The 14,811-nt window shown below is 38.4% G+C and overlaps 1 protein-coding gene across 1 annotated transcript in view; it reads left to right on the top strand.

Annotated features, from left to right (window-relative positions):
* The window catches only part of LOC135105771 (cilia- and flagella-associated protein 45-like), a 100,223-nt gene that overhangs the window by 19,448 nt on the left and 65,964 nt on the right, over positions 1 to 14,811 (top strand). The gene's annotated exons all lie outside the window — the stretch shown is intronic.

Genomic DNA, 14,811 nt, shown 5'->3' with positions numbered 1-14,811 from the left:
ATACGTATATTTACAGTTTACATGCAATATCACTGAACACAATCTCAGCACTAGGGATATGTAGTCCGTCACTGTTCTTGTCACCACAGTAGTCACTGTTTATACACAATCATTTGCATTTATTTCCCCACTCCATACACGCAAGGTACATGCGTGTAGGGAATACTCAGGTAGTAGTCTTTTGTGCAAATGTTCGTGGCAAAGTTCACCCGGCACACAGCGCACCGCGCACACCCACCCAACTGACCTGCCTGACCGGAGCTTTCTGGAACCCTGGCCCTGCTGCCCGTGCGTTGCGGCGTTCCTCGAGATGCGGCGCTGGCGGTGTCACGTGACAGGGTGCGACAACGTAGGTGATAGATTTCACAGGATTATATTCCACATATGGATTATTCTGTTTAGCTATCACCTGGTCATGTAATTTACTATTTACAATTATTAGTGATTATTCTTTTCTTGCATACAGTGGATACGCATTCCTATTTATTAAAATAAAAATAAAAATAAAAATTTGCGAATAAACTAGGAGAGAAAACAGTAATCAAACACTACTCCTAGCAGGCTTCAGAATAGGAAATTCGCACTTATGCTTCAAGAAGGTTCTGATCTATAGTTACAACGGTTTCCTACTCTATTTGCTAACATGGCTCGACACACCTACCAGGAGCGTCCTCGCGCCTTACGGTAGAACCTATAATTATGTACCTACCCGATGTCATTGTCACGTGTATTACTGATTTTTGTTATTGTCGTTGATTCTTCCTCTGAGATATTATACAACCACAGGGCTTTTCGAACACAGCAATACAAAGGAATCAGTAGGATAAGTCAAAGAATGATGGGTACGGTGATAGTAGTAAAATGCACAGGTAGAGAGTCATGAACTGCATTTTCTAGTTCTGAGATGTTAGAGAAAGTAAACTCAGACAAAGTATTAGTTATAAATTTGATGTTTGAAAGGTTTACCTTGTTCAGTGTATCAAGAAATATTCGAGAGATAAGGTTAGACACAAACCCTTCATGTAATTTTTTCAGGGAAAATGTTCAGTGTGTCAGATCGCAAGTAACATGGATTTAGAACTGCGAAATGACGTGAAACTTCCTTATGTTCACCTCCATCATGACAAGCTACAGACACGTAGTAAGTTTGTTTAGAAAAGAAATTGTGGTGTTCATAGAAAGAAAGGTTTAGGGACTAAGTGTTTATGGTGACAAGGTAAGATCCTTAGAAGCATCTTCCTGTGTGACCACTACTTCGCAACTTCCGCCACTAGTAATCAGCAAGAAAGCAAAACGAGGTGCTGGACAAAAAAATGTAAATGAAGATAATCAGTTTGGCACCTGTCTAAACCTGACAATTTACCTGTAACGTGCATTACCTTCACTCAACACTACTGAACTGTGCAAATCGATTGTCATGACACTTCCATTCACCTGAAATGGGAATGGCTCCACTCGATGAATGTTCTGATTTAAATGGAACATGAATAACATGGTTTCAGGTTTACATGATGTTCTGCCTTATCAGTTGCACCTAAGGATTCTCCAGGGAAGGCAACATCATCTCAGTGCTGTTTCAATAGTTTAATTAGTTAGGGTCTTAGCTCAGGGTAATCTTATACAGTAACAAGGGATTCAAACGTCTGATTATGGACTGTCTCGCCGTCATGTCTGGACAAATGCACTGAGGTGACACAGGTACCAGGTAAGTCCAGTGGTTCCGATACTACTTTCCTATCAAAGGTTAATACTTGAATTAAAAATACTTCTTATTTTAACATTACTGGGAAACCAGTAGAATTATTCTTATTTCAACTTTATTGGAAAACCAGTAGAATTTACTACAAGAGTGGTAGTTTTATGTCTATCTCACACCGTATTAAGGGTTTGTTCCACAGCTAGTTTATTTACTCGATTGATGCTTTCGAGGCAGATATCACAACCTACGGAAGCTTTTGGAACGGACTCAGGAATGTGAACTGCCATGCATTTATATATTTCATGGTTCCCTATTACCGTAGCATTAATCATTTTCCATTCCCCCTGATTGTTTAGATTATTTCCATTTTGGTTTTTCAAACGTGAGGCAATACCATGGTTTATTTAAGACTCTACTCTACTCCTGTTTCAATTATTTGATGTTGTTCTTTCCTCCTGTCCCGCTGCAAAATGCTGAACAGAGGGAACAGTTTGAGCAGCAGTTTAAAGAACAACTTGAGACCTTTACGTCTGCTCAACGCTTTAAAGAGGACTGGTGGATGGAATAGGACAATTATCTTGCATGCTTTTCGGAACTGCCTTAGATATAAGGGACTTACAGGACCGTTATTCCAATTTGGTTGCAGCAGCTGTGTCAACAAATAAGGCCGTTCAACTAAACTGCAAAAAATATTGAACGCCTGAGCCATAACGTACATACTTTGCTCAATTACACTAACCAACTTCGAACTTCATTAATCAACTTTCTGCTAGGCTACACGAGCACTGTGTTTTTCATGAGGTTCCCTTATTACTTTCTGCTTTACAAAGCTCTGTTACCTCTGTTATATATATATTAATTAATTAATATTCCGGAATGTGGTAAATGCTTCCCGTGGTAGGGGTACTTCTTCTCTGTTGCCTGTTAAGAATTTATTGCAAGCCCTAGCTTTGGCACAGAGTAATTTCTCACTTCTTCCTGTCTTTACCGGAGCAAATGTCCTTCATTACTACCCGCTCCTCAATTTCATGTTCGTTTTGGATGCAATTGTGGTCCATGTTCCTTTTCAATCCCACAGGATCTATATTGCTTATCACATTGAACCTTTCCCTTTTAGGATCAATTCCACCATCCTAACTTTAAACCTTCCACGGTCACTCGTTCTCACAGACGCTGACTTTGCCCAATACTTTGTGGGTGATCATCGCGATCTTCTTGATTGCAAGACAGCAAGTAGGGCTTTACTTTTGTCCGGCTTGTCTTTTTATCCTTTGTACCATTCGAAAACCGGTGTATGCAAGTTATCACTTATACATAAGGGCGCTTCGGGGAGTTTGTCTCTGTGCCCTTATTCCCATTTAGCACCAAAATCTTACGTTTATAAGAGCTTCATAGAACGTCATTGCTGAACCCATGTTTGCCTCTCTGTAATATGTCCAAAGTGTCAGGACACTTTTCCTTTCTCAAAGTGTGTTCCTTAACTTTTTCCAAAGTGACTACTCATTCTGAAACACTACACCAGGGTTTTGCGTCAAACATTTTTTCAAAAGAATCTTTTCCTGAAAATTCATATTTCTTCTGTGAAATATGTCACCAAGTCTATTTCTTAGCTCACTTTTGCAAATTCCTCTGAGTTAGAGTCGGTTGTTCATGATTCTTTACCTTCCTACTTACAGCCTCACACTCATTATCCTTCCTTCATCATACGGATTGTTATAATCTTGGTTTTAATGATTCCCCTGTACTGTCTCCTTAGAAGGCTTTCAGTTTTGTATAAATTCCTTAAGGCCAGGGTGTCTCTACAGGAAACAGGCCACGACACCAGTGTATGACATGGATAGGTACGTCTCTAGCCCTGTTTCTTGCGAGGAAGCTCGAGGCAGGTGACCGAGCGATGTACCCATAGGTAGGTAAGGATAGGTAAGAACAGGCTCTTTATTAAACTTCACGGAAATTGTCTTTGTTCCTCTGTTGAAGCGTCGCCATCTAGCATAGCCTGATCACGAGGTGCTGATGCAGACACAGATGTGTCTCCGTCCGCTGTGTGTTAAGCGGGACGTGACTGGAGGTGGGCAGTTGGCAGCGGGATGTGTGTGCGATAGGGAGTGAGCGCTACCAAGTAACCTGTCGTGTGTCCCGTTGTACTCAGTGTACAAAACTCTAAACTCTAAAACTTTTAAAGTGATGTGATGTCGCTGTTTAACTGATAAAAAGACAGTAACGTATTCCTAACGTCTCTCGAGTAATCCGAGACGTAACACCGCTAGACATTCCTCACGTTACTACATCCTCCTGTAACGAGTGAACTCTCCTGTTGTGGGTGTAAATAAATTGTATATACTGTCTTGATTGAAACTTTATCTCAAGCCTATTATATAACACTACCTTAAATCAAATATTCCTGCCGCTGGCGTGACAGACAGCCGCATAGGGGAACGAACACCCAGTAGTCCATCTGATGGCAAACTGAAATCGGAATCAATGAAGAAATCCAAACGAATAGTTGCAGTGTTTTTACGTTACCCAACAGGAAGGCCAACAATTCCAAATATTTTGAGAGGTACGCGAAAAGTTCCCATTAAATTTTCATCACTTTTCCTGAGAAGCCATCGGCCGCCACTTTTCAGTGTTGAATACGACCTTTCATAGAGAATATTTACAGTAGTGCCCGTATTTACCGCAAAAGAACCCTTCACAGGTCCTATTTTTTTTTAGGTAGAACCATTACGCTGGTTTGACTGCAGTCTTCTCATTCCTGCGATGATTTTCTATCCTAGTTTGTTTTATGAGGCACACAGCTTCCCCAGACTGTTCCTCAGGCTCCAAGAGTTTTTCTTCTCATTTTCACATTCTTTTCACAAGATTGAGAAATGAGTAACACTCTTCCGTGGAATGTCCGGTTCATTGAAGAAGAAGACAGAAAGGAGAATTACTTTCTGAGCCTCTCGACAGCGAATTGTCATTGTTTTCTGGAGCAGTATTGTCCATTTTTGTTGGTTTTTGCTGATTTCGCGACGAATATTCAATTTCATGCAATATATAGTTGTTATGCTTGTGATTTCCATGGCGATCAGCATCTTCAGCTTTCCTTTTTTGACGATTATCTTTCTTTTTTGAGTAGCATTTGTTACTGGTATGTCCCTCTCGCTTGTAGTAACACCAATTAACACTCCTTTTGTTAGTGGCTGCCAGTGCAGCGAAAGAAGGCTCATCCTCCTCTGCTTGTGCTGCCCGAGTTGAAACTACGGTAGAGGCACCTCCACAGGCCTTGTTACCCTGTTCTTCAAGCTTGTTCTTGGTTTTTTGTACAAAGTCAATGAGTTCTGTTGAGTATAACTCAAGCGACGAGGCGCTCTCACGGCACTCGCCTTTAACAAAAAGCATGTAAATGAAAAATTCCGTGAATTTACGATCGTTTTTTAGTTAAATGTATTCTTAATCATTCCACCCATTTTCTTTTATTTACTGTTCGAAGTCAACTGAAAGACAGTTAGCCTCCACCTGACTGTCAAGCATGTCTACATCAGCTACTATATCTTTATGGTATTATTGACTCCTTTTACTAGACTATGTTGCACACCAAATGTTCTCAAATTGGCACGGAAGATGTCATAGTCATTGTTCTTTGTTGGAACAGTGAAGGGGCTGGCGTTCATTGCTCTCCTGGTTTGGGAATCAGGTTACAGGTGCGAACGGACAAGTGATACCTTATTACCGCCCTCTATGACAAGTTATTTTTTCATTAAATCCTCACAGTGACTTAAATAACCTTGCGCTCTTGTCATTTTCAGTGCTTGTGAACGCTTGAACCGGTACTGTTACTGGTAACAGTTTAATTGGTCTATTTGTGTGAGTTTGAGGTGCAAGCGGTGGTGCAGGTCCACCCATGCCCGATGTAGTTGTAGTACTGATGCTAGCGACGCCAGCGACGCCACCCCTGCTGACGTCGCCTTCCGTAGCGATGCCATCCCCTGCGTCTCGACCCCCGAGGAGAACACCTACTCTGTTGTTAGGAGTGACTACATCGCAGGTGCAGATGGCGAATGTTAACAATGGCAGGTGAATTTCAGCACGCTAATTAATATTTTGATGAACTAGAGATATGGACGGACCTACAAACGCGTTAATCTTGCCTTGTGTGACACTTAGGCATAAGCATTATAAATCTCCCACTTAGGCATGAGTATTATAAATCTGAAACACAAGCTGGGACCTACTCTCAGTGACTTAGTGGTCCGCGAACTAGAAAGGCATGAGAGACAGACAAACCCCTGTGTAGCAGTGATTATCCTGAGTTTCTTAATCGAGATATAATTCTTAAGGGCCAAAAGTCTACAGGTGAACACCCTGATGATTGGGAGCAGTACGAGAACATGAGTGCAATATCTAGTAGGAATTTAGTACTTATGAATGTCGATGTATGTAGCTCGCCGACACTACATTAACTTAATTCAGATGAGTGAATTGGTAATTTCTTTGGTCCTTCACATGCACTGACCAAGTGTTTTATTATCAAGTGTACAGTTTTAAGATATCTTCTTTGATTTATTGCATGTGGTGATCAAAATATTTTATGTGTGTTCATGCACACGTTTAGTGATGGAGAGTGAGCGCTACTGTCTTGCCTGACGGACCAGGTTACGTGTGACTCTAAATGAATTCTCCATATTATTTGAAATAATGTGTAGTTAATTATATAGTGTAGGTCTTAATGATTTACCTGATTCTGTTTACTTGAGTTTACCTTTGAGACTGGAATAGGTTATGATGTGGCCTTATTGTTTTTGTTGCCTGCATGTTTAGTTGGAATGATCATTTACTGATTAATAAATAATCGTGGAAACTTTTAGAGCTGCGTTTATGGCATATCCCACTCAAACCCATGGCCTAACCAGCTCGGTAATCTGACTTGAGTAACGAGTGAAGTAGGAGTACTTGGTGAATAGAAAGACATGGCGGCTCAGATGTAACTCATAAATAGTGGTAAGTTGGGTTATAACATAGTTGGATTACTCATGGTTATTTGAAAAGCAGAAGGAAGTGGCAATACAGAAGGGTTAGTATCAGTTGGCGAAATTCTCGGGTGTTGAATACCACTTCTCAGTGTCCGAGGATTATCTTCATTACCGGAGTCTCTGTTATCATCATTTCTGTGATCATAGCTTACTTTAATTAATGTCGTCATCCGACTCGTGTAGCTTCTCATTTTCCTTGTTTATTTTATTATTATTATTATTATTATTATTATTATTATTATTATTATTATTATTATTATTATTATTATTATCTATTTATTTATTTACTTATTTATATATTTTATTTTATTCATTCATTTTTTTCTTTCCTTTCTGCCGTGAATAATCTTTAATTACTTAGTAATTAAGGAAAAGTAATTATTAGTACAATACCTATATTCCTGTAGGTGATAATTAGTTAAAGTAATTTACAAGAGAACCTGTATTATTTAACTATGGTATATTATTATTATTTATTGTTATTATTATTATTATTATTATTATTATTATTATTATTATTATTATTATTATTATTATTATTATTATTATTATTATTATGTTTTCTTTATTGCTCTTAAAAGTGCTTTTAAGAACCATCAGTCAAGGGAACAAATAAGTGAAAAACATGTAATGATATGTGATTTACAACATTAATTAAGAGCTGGGAATTTTATACTTGATTTTACTCACATAACCCGTTAATGAAGCTAAGAAAACATTAGAGTCACGTTTCCCATCCTAATATAAGGGATGTAGTTACTACATAATTATGCAGTGTATGGTGTAGTGTCAGCTCAGTGCATGTTTTCACTTAATGTGTGTTTAATTTCTTCTGCGATGAGGGAAAAGTAGTCCTCAATCCCTCCTCAGGTCACAGCTGACGACTCGAGAAAGGTCTTCACAAGCGTCAGACCGTCTGGTAAGGAAAAAATGACGTCACGTCACTCTTGTACATAGTCCCACACTGATACTACATCGCTCCGTTGTCGTCTCTGCTACAGATGTCTTTATCTCTGAAATTATGCAGACATCTGAGAGCTGCTCCTCGACTGATTGACATGAAATCAACTCCTCAGTCGTGGCCGGTGATTAGTTGGAGGGCATGAATAAAAAACGTACATGCGCGTTATGAGTTGTGGTTGTGGCGATAGGTTATATTCCTCTGTGGATGTGACGAGTAGTGAGGGGGCTGGGGGGAGCGTGTGGTGAGGCGCCGTAAATGGTTGCTGTTGTCTGCCGGCTGCTGGCTGCTGATGTCAGCAAGGCGACCCCCGGTGTTTTTTGTTGAGGTATGTAAACATCACCGTGCAAGCGCTCCCCACAGCCACTTAGCTCTACCGGGTCTGCCCTATAGCCATAAGGGTTCGCTCACCAGAATGTATCGTCTCGTTCCATAAGATACAACTTCAAGGGTTTTCTGGTTTTATGAGAATTTGTTAACAGTTTTCGTATCCATTAGATGCGACACTATGAAGCAGTTCGTGCTACTATAGTTGGTTACTATTTATTTATTTTACACCTTGCATTAGAGCCTCAGAGCGATAAAAGGCAATGCACCGTCTCTTGGTACCCAGCTAATTAGGAAAACCCTTGATATAGTTAATATACGTATATTTACAGTTTACATGCAATATCACTGAACACAATCTCAGCACTAGGGATATGTAGTCCGTCACTGTTCTTGTCACCACAGTAGTCATTGTTTATACACAATCATTTGCACTTATTTCCCCACTCCATACACGCAAGGCACATGCGTGTAGGGAATACTCAGGTAGTAGTCTTTTGTGCAAATGTTCGTAGCAAAGTTCACCCGGCACACAGCGCACCGCGCACACCCACCCAACTGACCTGCCTGACCGGAGCTTTCTGGAACCCTGGCCCTGCTGCCCGTGCGTTGCGGCGTTCCTCGAGATGCGGCGCTGGCGGTGTCACGTGACAAGGTGTGACAACGTAGGTGATAGATTTCACAGGATTATATTTCACATATGGATTATTTTGTTTAGCTATCACCTGGTCATGTAATTTAACATTTACAATTATTAGTGATTATTCTGTTCTCGCATACAGTGGATACGCATTCCTATTTTAATATTTTGCTAATAAACTAGGAGAGGAAACAGTAATAAAACACTGCTCCTAGCAGGCTTCAGAATAGGAAATTTGTACTTATGCTTCTAGAAGGTTCTGATCTACAGTCACAACAACTTCATGCTCTATTTGCTAACATTTAATTTAATTTAATTTTATTTTATTTTATTTTATTTATTTATTTATTTATTTGTTTATTTATTTATTTATTTATCTATATATCATGTTATTTATTTATTAATTATATTATGTGTGTGTGTGTGTGTGTGTGTGTGTGTGTGTGTGTGTGTGTGTGTGTGTGTGTGTGTGTCCTTGGTCAACCTCCTTCACACGCAAAAAATAAACTTCTTTCAGCTGCTCCCATTTAGGGTTCGCCACGGCGGATCACTCTTCTCCAATGCGCTCGGTCCTCTGCGCCTTCCTCTGTCACACCCACCACTTGCATGTCTCCCTTCATAGCATCCATAAACCTTTCCTTTGGTCTCCCTCTCTTCCTCCTGCCAGGTAGATCCAAGTCCAGGATCCTCCTCTCCACATACCCCTCGTCACTCCTGACATGTCCAAACTACGAGTACCTCAGCTTAGCCTCCCTTGCTTTGTCCCCAAATCGACGTACGTGTGTTGTTCCTCTGATGTAATCATTTCTGATTTTATCCATCCTCGTCACTCCAAGAGCAAATCGCAACATCTTCAATTCCACTACTTCCAACTCCGCTTCCTGCTTTTTCGTTAGTGGTGCTGTTTCCATACCGTGCAGCATGGCGGGTCTCACTACTGTTTTATAAATCTTTCCCTTTGTTCTTGCGGAAACCTTTCTGTCACATGTCACTGCTGCCGTCTTCTTCCACCCATTCCATCCCGCTCGCACTCTTTACCTCCCTACCACAGTCTCCATTACTCTGTACCGTGGACCCCAAATATATAAATCCGTCAACCTCTGTCATTTGCACACCTTGTAGCCTTATTGTCTCCCCATCACGCAAAAAATAAACAAATTAATTAATTAATTCATAAGAAAAGGGAAAAACAAGGAAGAAAGAAGATCTTATGTACTCTATTGTCAATAAACAATCCAACTTTTTTTTTTTTTTGCCACGGTCTGAATTCTTCTCTCACCTCCGTTGCCCTCACCCGCACCCTGAAACGCCCTTCCTGAAAAGCACACACAAAATAGCAAGCAATGAAATTAGTCACGCAAAAAGCACACAATAATACCATCACTAATGGAGAGTTTTCGGAACTAATCCGCCAGATGTCGTCGTTACTGCATGTCCCCTAGTGGCGTGAGCTAAAATATTGTTATTGTAAATTCCATGTGCATACAGATGCATAGAACATTGATTACTATGACACTTGAAATTTTGCATCAACTTTTAAATATCTATTATGGATAATTTTGAGAGAAGTTGGTCAAAACATAAATATTTTTTCGTGATTATTTAGCAATACTGTTATCAATATTTTAAATACGGCATATTATAAATCTAAAATCTATTGATTTGGATAACGAAAAAAATAAAGAAATAAGACTGTACAATACGGAATGACATAACATACTCAGTAACATCGTGATATATGGATATCGTTATTTTCGTGAGGATTTTAACATCTCTTTCAGGAAGCGAGCGACATGGCAAAGTAATCACACACCAAAACAAACCTCTCACAGGACTGCTCTGGCGTAACGGGAGAGAAATACAGGAAGCCACAGGTTCATGGAGTAGTGGCATGAACACTGCAGCAGGAATTAACTGGTTGTCCACCTACGTGTTTGTTGACTTCAACTAAGGCGGGCCAACCAGATGTTTGTTTTGGTTGGATATACAGCATTACTCTCGCCAGGACACTCCAGTTGCCTATTTTCAATTAAAATTGTTATTTCCATATACTAGAAAGTTGATCTATGTAATATGGAGCTTTAAGTGGCACTGACATGTTGCCTTTATTTTTACTGTCGTCTACATTAATACGCTTCCGATCAAGGGTGTTTTTTTTTCTTTCTTTTTTTTTCTTTTTTTGTGGGGGGGAAATCTCGAGATGACCAAATAAATCTAAATGCCAGTTCACTAGAAAATCAACTTAAATACTTTTGTTCATGAATACAGTTTTATTTTACCTGTGTTACTACTTTGAAGGAATTGTGTAGAAAAGTATATTATATAAGCTCATTGCATCTTTATGTATATTGAATGAGACTGTAGGCATATTTCATATTGCTCGTATGTGTAAGAAAGGGACATGTCTGGTGCTGCCGCCTGGTGACACTCACTGGTTCACCAATTCCTCATTCAACATGAACTAATTAGCCGTACGATTAATGGAAAATGAGGCGTCTTAAGAAATTGTGATTCTGGTAGAAATTATTTGTCTCACAGTCAAAGGGTTAATTCTAAGTCCTTTGTGATTATTGTCAAGTTTTGTGAGTAGACTGTCTGCAGATCACAGAGCTTGATATTAAAGGAAAAAAAAAAAAACACAGGAGGTGAATACGGTATGGTACTCGACTAGAATAATATAAAACAAAATAATAATAGTTTGCATGGACAGATGAAGTAAAGAGAGAATAAAGGATCAATCTTATATATTCTAGACTGCTGGAATATCAATATGTTTTAATACAAATAAAAAATAAGTTTCTGAAAAGTTTTAGGGGATTATGGGAAAAAGAATGTCTAGCAGTGAAACGGTTAACACTTCGGGCTCTCATACGGAATATATCAGAGGGCACAGAGACGATTAATAGGTATCTCATGAGTGATTTTCCCACTCATTGTGCAGAATCTTTGTTCAGCTATCACTAGAACCACGAAGACATCCTTCAAGACTCAAGTAATTGCCACTACAGTCTGTTAAAAGTAGTCGAGATAAGACGCCTAAACGTTTGAGGATACAGACTCATGGTATTCACTTCTATCACCCAATCTCTTTTTTAACGTTCATTTATATTCCTCTCATCTTCTCGCACCGTATTCTGTCTACTTCTATGATTGTAGCTATATCCTGCTTTTTCTCTGCTCTACTGATTACACAAGTATCACAGGAAAAGTAACATGACTTACGAAGAAATGTTTGGAGCTCTGAAACAGGATGTCGTGGATGTTATTGGGAGGAGGTATTGTTTTCAGGAGTGTCTCTCTGATCCTAATGATAGTGTAGTGTAACAAGGATTTTGTATCATTAATAAAAAAAAATAAATAGATAACACCCGTGAGAACCCAACATATCACATGTAGCTTTATAAATAATCCTGATGAAAGAATAAAGCGTTTCAAAATACGAGTCCTTAACATTTTATCTTTGTCTGATATCTGAATGAGACACGGAGACTGGTGGTCTTCTGTACTTCATAAACTCGTTTTTTCCAAATCGTGGACGAAAAAGAACCTTAAAGACAGGTTATCACACTTATGTAAAACTTTCAACAAATTCAGTTCTCTAATACATGTACTGCACATCTCTGAATGAAAAATCTTACACGAACATTTCTTATTCCGGTTCTTTCCTCCAAACTATGCTTCCGTAAAATTAGAAAAAAAAAAAAAAAAAAAGATTGAAGACTATAGATAAATGCATAAATGAATACATAAAAAAAAAAAAATACCGCTCCCAAAAATTTCCTTTCTCCACCCTTCCTTACATTTCTCCTCTCACCATCTTTTCTAGGTATTATTGTACCGTGTTGTATTGGTTGACCAATTTAGTTCCAGTTTATTGATGCTTTTCTCTTGAATGGTTTAAGTTAATATGTGTGTGTGTGTGTGTGTGTGTGTGTGTGTGTGTGTGTGTGTGTGTGTGTGTGTGTGTGTGTGTGTGAATCAGGCAGAGTTCCAGAGTTTACAAGTAAGAAAAATGAATGAGTTAAGGATACTGGATAACTAATTGCATTAGTGAAGTGAACAGAATAGAGGGGGAGAATATATAGAGCGAGGCAGCGAGACCATTGTATAGGGAAAAGCATGTAGTTATTAATAAGTTCAGAAGAGCAGTAATCACGATAATAGTAGTAAGAAACAGCAAGAGGTGCAACATTGGAGCGGAATGTGAGATTATGTTAGACAGAGTTGATGAGGGTGAAAGCTTTTGATTCCATCTTGTTCAATAAAGCTGTATGAATGATAATGATGGATAAAGCCGCTGTATAGAGGTAGCAAATGGGAGGGAAAGATGGTACGCGGAACATCGAACTTTATGGGGATATTTTAGAAAGAAATATGATGTTGATTTATCTCCTATTTATATATTATTTTTTTATTATTCTTTTTTTTTTTTTCTTCTTGTAAGTGGAGAGAATATCTGTTTGGTTGAATGGTATGTATGGTTCATTGTAGAGGAAAGGGACAGTTGAGTTCCACTGAAAGTAATGTGATGGTTGACTGAAAGATTAACCTGAGTAAATACATTAGTGAAGGTTGAGATCCCAGAAGCGCTTTGATCCTCTCTAGAGCACATTGCTTTAGCTCAGTGTATCCTAAACAGGGTTAGAGTAATTGTAATTGTAATTTAATTGACATGTAATTAATTACAGAAAATGATGCAGTTGTAATTATAATTAAATTCAGAACTTAAGGAATTAATTGTAATTGTAATTATTTATATTATGAAATAATTAATTTATTTATAACTGTGGAAAAGTATAGTAGTTCAATAGCTTGTATATACGCCTTGGTAGCAAATATGTGTATATATTATGCAATCTGGCAGGTAGCAACCCGTAGTCCCGTACGGGACATGGACAAAACGGATATTATACGAGAAATAGACGCGGCCACGGCCCCATTCCTGTGACATATTGCCTCCTAGACCTGCCAAGATCACTACATGTTTTTTTCTTCTCAACCAAAGGGTTTTTTTTTTTTTCGAAGTTAGTAGTTTGTAATTGTAATTGTAATTGCAATCAAAATTTATTTTCTTTTGCAGTAATTGTTATTGTAATTAAACTTCACAGGAGTAATTATAATTATAATTGTAATTTATTTTTTTCGTAAGTAACTGCAATTGAAAATTTGATTTGTAATTACTCCAACCCTGATCCTGCAGTGTGGTCTGTGGATATCCAGTAGCCGGTGGAACTTTCCGAGAGATTCGCAGACTAATTTGAGTATCCTTGATTTTTAGATCAAAACGTCCTACATTTCAATTTTTACGGCACGGCATCTTCTTGGCTTTGTCTTTAACGCGCGCCCTGTTGGGATGAATGTTCAACTGGTAACTAAAGAGACACTGAGATATGCAACAGTTCACAACACTAACAGCAATGAAATGTTTATAAGCATCGACAAGAAAATAAATAAATAAACAAATAAATTTATAGCCATTAGGTGGTGGCTATAAAAATGCCTGGTTAGAAAAAAAATGCCACATAGGGAAAATAATAATTGATTCAGTAACAATTATAGTATGCTATAGCCTATAAACACTTTTAAGCCTAAGAGATTGGGTGACAGAAAACTAAAAAATTAAAGGTGCTTCACATGAAATTTAAATAAGTAGAATCCGCGGCACGAAAATGTTTACTGTTGTAGCTCACTACGCCATACACATCTTCCCCGTCTCCTGGATTCGTAGACTTCTGATTCATTGTCACCATATCCTCATCTTCTTCATTGTTTTCCTCATGACATTGTCTTTTTATTTTTTTATTTTTTTCTTATATCTGCCATTTACGTATATTCTACCATAAGGAGGTCGCCTTAGGGAATATAACCAGCACCTTCAAAAAATGTTGAGAACCTGTACCAGTTCCTCATCACCACTGGTGCAGGAGAGGAAAAGTTCAGTAAATTCCCTTTCCTGCAAGTACCAGTTTAATATTTTATCTCTTTTCTATGGAAGACTTACTTCATTTTGTTATTCTATTACTCATTGTAAACACCTAATGCCACATACTTTCTCTATAAATTGAAAATTCCATCCTGAAAGAACTTCCATTCTTCTTTGACCCATTTCATTACACTTCTCTATAAATTTAAAATTTCCGTTCTCAAACAGCTTTAATCCTTCTTTGAC

This window comes from Scylla paramamosain, chromosome 12 (assembly GCF_035594125.1).
Source record: "Scylla paramamosain isolate STU-SP2022 chromosome 12, ASM3559412v1, whole genome shotgun sequence".
NCBI classification, from domain to species: domain Eukaryota; kingdom Metazoa; phylum Arthropoda; class Malacostraca; order Decapoda; family Portunidae; genus Scylla; species Scylla paramamosain.
This window is presented reverse-complemented; position numbering and strand designations above follow the sequence as displayed.